The 6,888-nt window shown below is 40.9% G+C and overlaps 1 non-coding gene across 1 annotated transcript; it reads right to left on the reverse strand.

The window, feature by feature from the left end:
• Positions 1–1,011: 1,011 nt before the first annotated feature.
• TRNAS-GGA (transfer RNA serine (anticodon GGA)) lies at positions 1,012–1,085 on the reverse strand. Its single transcript has one exon. It is a non-coding gene; the product is annotated as a tRNA-Ser (tRNA).
• Between the last annotated feature and the right edge of the window lie 5,803 nt (positions 1,086–6,888).

Raw genomic sequence — 6,888 nt, forward strand, 5'->3', positions numbered from 1 at the left:
TAGGATTTACATGACCAAAATTTCAAAACGATTTGCCCAGTATTTTTCTGGAAATTCGAGAAAGAAATGTTCTATAAACGACTATGACTCTTGCAAATGTAGTGCGTGTAAAAATCGCAATGCGTTAATACGTATGTAAATATTTTCTTACCGCAATATAGCGGTCATTAAAATGGCCTGTTATCTCCTTCAATATCACTCTTAAATCATGTCTAAATGGGAAAACAGAAACAACGCGGAGAGTTAATGAATCGATATATAATGCAAAAGTTTGATAAATATTCATGCATTTATTAAATTTGTATCGCGTCGTTTTTGTTTAGGAAAGAAACCGATGAATAATTCAAGGCATTGGCGAATTCCCATAATTTTCAGACGTAATAAATTACCTTAAATTCTTACAATGTATACGTTGCCATTTTTTTTTTTAGTAATAAATTAATATATAGTTTTCATGGTTGTCAAATTGTAACCGCGGAAATTTATGGAGATGATCATGTGCGTCTTAAATACATTTCCGAAAAATTCCAGACACCGACAGGCTTATCTCAAAATAGAGATCTCTGCTAGTCCAGCTTGTCGACTTACGAAGTGCCGTTCTTGAAGCTTGGTCCCATATAGGTATGGCCTAGGGCAGGAGTGAACAACCTCTGGTCCGCGGGCCAGATGCGGCCCCGCAATGGTGTTCCATCCGGCCCCGGAAAGTTGATCCCGTAGAAAATTATCAATATACACAACATTATTAACCATAATCTTTTTTATGGGCAGTGTATTAGGTTATAATTGGCATCCACATTAATAAAAAAATATGGGCATCTTTTTTCAGTCACCTTGTTTGGCAGTTTTGCCTGTTCTTGCCTTTGTGTTTGTATAACACGATAAATACCTAGGCTGACGATATTTTCTTCATTAAAAATACGGGATTTTCTCAAAACCAAGTAAAGTTACAATTCGAAGGATTTAACAACTGGCTGTTGCGAAGATATATTTCGGAAAGAGAGAAAATTCAACTGCCCCTGCGGGGAATCGAACCCACGTCCTTTCACTTTCCGGGTGAACGCCCTAGACCACTAGACTACAGAGGCATCGAATCTCTCAATCTTTCCTTGGAGCCATCTGGTGGCAGCGTCAGCAGTTGTGAGCTTGGCCTGTCTGGTCCGGCCGTCCATGTACGGTCCCTTTCAGTGTACACGAGCTCCAAGGAAAGATTGAGAGATTCGGTGCCTCTGTAGTCAAGTGGTCTAGGGCGTTCACCCGGAAAGTGAAAGGACGTGGGCTCGATTCCCCGCAGGGGCAGTTGAATTTTCTCTCTTTCCGAAATGTATCTTCGCAACAGCCAGTTGTTAAAACCTTCGTATGGTAGCGGAGAGTGACGTCATCCTTGTAAAAGTTACAATTGCAGATAAAAAATTGTCAAAGATAAATAAAGTTGTTATTTACAGCCGAAGTGTCAACGGCAAGTAAATTTATAAATGATAGACGAAAAAAATTGTCAGACGTAAACAAAAATGTCAATTAAAGACGAAAAATTGTCAAAAGCAAAATAAAGGTGCCATTTACAGCCGAAAAAATTGCCAAAGGCAAGTGAAGTTGCCACTTATCGCAAGAACTGTTGAAAAATCACCGATCGAGGAAAAATGTAAATTGACCAGAAAATCGTGTTGGACAAATATGTGAAATGAATATATATTTATATGACTATAACTACTATTGTGATAATCAGACTCATAATTATCGTAATATATTTTATAAATCATGAAAATAATCTTAGTTCTTGTGTGATTTCAAAAATTCAAATAAAACCCTTGTTGAAGACATTGGGAAAAACGGGATATTTCATCAAAAAAATATTCCGTCCCGTAATTTTGAGATGCACAAAATTCTGGGAATATCCCGTAAAATACGGGTCATATGGTTATCCTTTTATAAATAAGTTTCTGGTCCGCGAGCGACAGAAATACCGCATATCTGGCCCGCGGAATAAAAGGTGTGCAGTGTGCACCCCTGCTTAGGGACTCATGACGAAGAGCTCTCGTACTGTAATTTTTGACAGTTTGTATGCAAACTGGCAGCCCCATTGGTAACCCTGAATATCACTTGCCCGGGGGCCCCATGATAAGAGGGATTTATGGTTTTGCCGCCTGCGGGTCACACTATATAGTTTTGCCACCCTCTTCTCCCATCTAGTTTGATTTTCTTCACCACTAATTCTTCGAATTCGTTGCCCTGTGTGTGCGTGTGTGTGTGTGTGGGCTATGGTCCACTTAGCTCTTGCCTTCTGTAAATACGTCTGTCTCATTTGGTCCCTCACATGCTCCGTATTTCCTTGGTCACTCTTTTGTTCTATCACTCACCTTGTTCCTCGCTCTCTAGGTCACTGGTTCCACATTCTGGGGTTCCGCATGATCAAACGATGCGGAACTATTAAAAATCCCGGATACCAGAGAGCTTTCAAAGAAAATTTCCTCGTTACTGGTACTCGCAAAGCTGTTCTTTGTTTTGAGTTTTAACGAGACAGTGTCGTTTAAAAGAAGTCCAGATCACTTGAGTGACTAACCTAGGAAGTGTGAAAGCATGTGAACGACCTAAAGAGTGACTTAGACACAGAAGCATATTTACGGTGGGGTGGGGGGAATTAAACAGGCTGTAGTCCAGGGCGGCTAATTTGGAAGAATGAGTAGTCAAGAAAACTAGACTAGAATGAGTGAAGAGGGCGGCAAAGTTTGTTTTGCCAACAGGAGAAAAAGCTATAAATCCGCTCCCGATAGGGTTCACGGGCAAAGCCCTCGTCGGAGTGCCCAAAAATTATGTGGGCCTTGTTAATCGCTCGAATTTCCGCGTGGAAAAATGAGGCATTTGCCCAAGCAGTACCTGCTATTTATCATAGCACCGGATCCCATTATCGAGGAGCACATCTATGCATCAGAGAAGGCACTCCGGGACGTGATTGGTGGGCCCATGACTTGAAACGGCCCTAGGGCAGTTTATTAAAAAACCAGGTAATATCTTCTTCGATTCAGAAACAAACAAAACAAGTGAAACTTTGATAATTTTTGTCACACTACGGTCATTTTTCACACAAGAGGTGTAATTAGACCATGACCTACAATTTATTACCGATTCTGAACGGCAGCCTTTTTTTACACTCCCAGGAGAGGTTAGCGCGCTAACCTGTCGGTGTGGGACTCCCTGAGGGTAGCAATCTTTCCCTGCGGTCATGTCGCCGTTTCCATCACACCCCCGCGTCGGAAAAGTTTCTGACAAGAACGAACTGGGTATCGAACTCGTGACACCTCTAAACATCCTTTGATACTATAGTCGAGTATCGTAACGATCTGGGCTACCGCGCTCACAATTGAAGCAACACTTAATGCTTGATATAATAAATAAACACCCTCCGTTCAAGAGCATCGAAAGTGGTTCTCCTTTGGTTGGGAAAACAATTGTTGGTCGTTGTTGGAGTAGTGGTGCCATCTGTTGTAAACATATGTAAGGAACGTAGCCAAAGATACGTTAGCATGCATCCTCATGTTCGAGTTTAGGAAATTTTGGTAACCCTACTTTAACGCTTTCTATCGCATATCGAGGACGAAATTATAAATAATATCGTTACACGTTGGAACTCCTGCTGTTATCTATACAGGGTGTCCTGTAAGTGCTAGCACTGCCATTATCTCCTCGACCGACCGTCTCTCGTAGAGGTATTATTCCAATTCAAAAAAAATGCTCAACAGGCGTTCAAAAATTATCCTGTACCAGTTTTGAGAGTGAAAATACAGTGTGTCACAAAAAAAAGAATGATTTTTATGCGGTTATCCAGTGCTCTAACTTCCAACTGGAGAGTTGTTGCCCTGTCTCTCCTGATGCCAAAAAAAAAAATCCATGTTTCGAAGTGCAATATTAACAGAGATATTTGAATTCGAAAAACGGGTAAAATATGGGAAGGAACAGCTCTAAATGCTGAGAAACCGTTTTACCCGCATTTAATGCTGTTTTTCGAATTCTAATATCTCTGGATTTTTTTTGGCATCAGGAGAGACAGGACAACAGCTCTCTAATTGGAAGTTAGAGCACAAGGGGAACGTATAAAAATTTAGATTCTTTTTATTTTGCTACACACTGTATTTTCACTCTCAAAAACGGTACAGAGTAATTTTTGAAAGCCTTTGAGCATTTTTTGAATTGAAATCATACGCGTCTACGACGGACGGTTGATGAGATAAAGGTCTTGCTAGCAATTTTCAGGACACCCTGTATATGAAGTATAAAAAGTACTAAACATCAGCCTGCATAAAAAATCCTGCTGAGCTGAATATAAAGTTTCATTTCGGAGGTACCAAGGATCCTTTTTATTTTCCAGATATAGTGCCGCACTCTCTTTAATTTCATCTGCCCAGACTTGTTGTTTCTCTGCGCACAGAATTTCGATATCTGTGAGGAACAAAAAAAATATCATGCGTGACACCTCTAAACATCCTCTGGTACTATAAGCGAGTATCTTAACGATCTGGCCTACCGTGCTCACGAGTGAAGCACCACTCAATGCTTGATAATCAATAAACACCCTCCGTTCAAAAGCATCGAAAGTGTGGTTCTCTGTTTTTTGGAAAACAATTGTTGGTCATTGTTGGAGTAGTGGTGCCATCTGTTGTAAACATACTTAGCCAAATATGCGTGAGCATTCATCCTCACGTCCGAGTTTTAAGAAATTTTGGTAACCCCCCTACCTCAACGCTTTCTCTCGCATATCGAGGACGAAATTACACTGCTGGCCACCCAAATTGCAACACCAAGAAAGACAAGAGATATCGCAACAATATTTATTTTGTAGATAACATGTTGACCAAGCATCAAATGATTAAATTTATAGACTTCTGTGAAGTGTGGTTCCTGCCAAAATCAGTAGCCAGAGTAGCCGCCATTGTTGAAGATCACCGCTGCCACACGCCTCGGCATTGATTCAAAGAGACTTTGGATGTGTTCTTGGGGTACAGCAGACCAAGCAGCTTCCACGCGTTGCCAAAGTTGATCTGGTGTGGCAGCTGGGGATGTAATCAATCGTTGAGCAACCATGGACCACATGTTTTCTATCGGCGAAAGATCCGGAGAGCGAGCTGGCCAGGGAAGCAATTCAATCTGGCGATTGACGAAGAACCTTTGGACAATGCGTGCCACGTGTGGTCGCGCATTATCCTTCGTGGTGTTGCAGACAGAAGCGTGACTCGTCAGTAAAGACAATTTCATTCCATTGTGCCGTCCACATCCTTCTTTCATCGCACCATTGGCGGCGGAGACGTCTGTGGTTCTGCGTCAAGGGTAGACGAAGCAATGGACGTCTTGCGGACAGACCACTCTGCTGTAAACGGCGTCGAATGGTACGCGCAGACACTGGGTGATGCGGTACAGACTGAATATGCTGTGCTATGGTTCGTGATGTGGCTGAGCGATCCGTCACTGCCATACGCACAATACGCCTGTCATCACGTGAAGTGGTGCACTGAGGTGGATGCGATCGAACACGTCGGTCCGTCGTACCCTCCTGCATCCAACGATTACATATCCGCATTACAGTTGTTTGGTTTCGTCCAACACGACTACCGATTTCCCTGAAAGATAATCCACAATCTCGGTAGGCCACTATCCTTCCTCTGTCGAACTCGGATACTTGATCAAAAGATGATCGCTGTTTTCTACGAGGCATAATTGATCGTTTTTTTGAAAAAACCACAAGAAAAACACAATTGCCGTACTTCAAATCGTCGAAATCTCCAAGCCTTAAATAGCGCTTTGAAGTGGCGCCACAGGCGCGCGTGATGTGCGTCTGCGCTGAAATTCTAATCATTTGCATATCTCACCTCCGCTAATGCATGTTGTAAATTTCATATTATTTGCATGCTTCCTTCAGGGTGTTGCATTTACGGTGGCCAGCAGTGTATAAATAATATCGTTACACGTTGGAACAATATGGATAATTTTTTTATTCTGCTCAGTAAAAACTCAGCATACACGGAATCATCCTCTGCAGTGTTCGCCAATACTGCGTGATTCAGGCACCAAAGTTCTATTTTATGTTTGAATCACGCATCTAGATACGTATTGGCGAACACTGCTGAGGATGCTTCCGTGTATACAGAGTTTGATTGACGAGTGAAAATGTTCCTTAGAATTTTAGGTAATTTTTTTAATCGAGTTATATTTTCCTCGGTTTTTTAGGTATAAAACCCTTCTTTTCACAAAATTGTTGCTTAAAATATTAGGAGAGGAGTGAAGTTACCCTTTAAAACTATTATTTTTTGGACAACATTGATTTTCAGTCATTCTCACGTGTCCATATTTTGTAATTTTATTTACCATGAAAAAAAATAGTGCCTTTCTTAGCCACTTTAGTGCATAACCAACAAACGAGTAAAAATAAAAATTTATCAGATAAAACAAGCCTTCTCTAGAAGGGAAAAAAACTGCACAGTATAACGGGGCCTTCAACGCATGGCCCGCGGGCCACATTTGGCCCTCGGTGCTGTTTGTAGTGACCCGCCAACCATACTTAGAAAATAGTTGGAAACATTGACAAATGATAAATTATGGAATTAATGAAAGAAATAATTTCAAAATTAATGAGAAATAACTTCGGAATAATGGGAGAATAATTATACATAATTATTATTACATAATGGGAGAGAATAGCTCTCTTTTTGAATGAAGACAGACACAGAAACATTTTTGAATGAAGACAGACACAGAAACATTTTTGAATGATGGTTACATAAAAATGGACACAAAAGTGCTTATGGCAAGGAATAACACAATACAAGTTTCATGAAAGAGCTTTTACAAACTTACTGGTACATTTGGTACCAAATTTTGCATTTTTCAAGGTTTATCAAAGAG

This window comes from Pholcus phalangioides, unplaced genomic scaffold (genome assembly GCF_987345545.1).
Source record: "Pholcus phalangioides strain wild (caught in Gottingen) unplaced genomic scaffold, Ppha-v1.0 ptg000008l_1, whole genome shotgun sequence".
Classification (NCBI taxonomy): Eukaryota; Metazoa; Arthropoda; class Arachnida; order Araneae; family Pholcidae; genus Pholcus; species Pholcus phalangioides.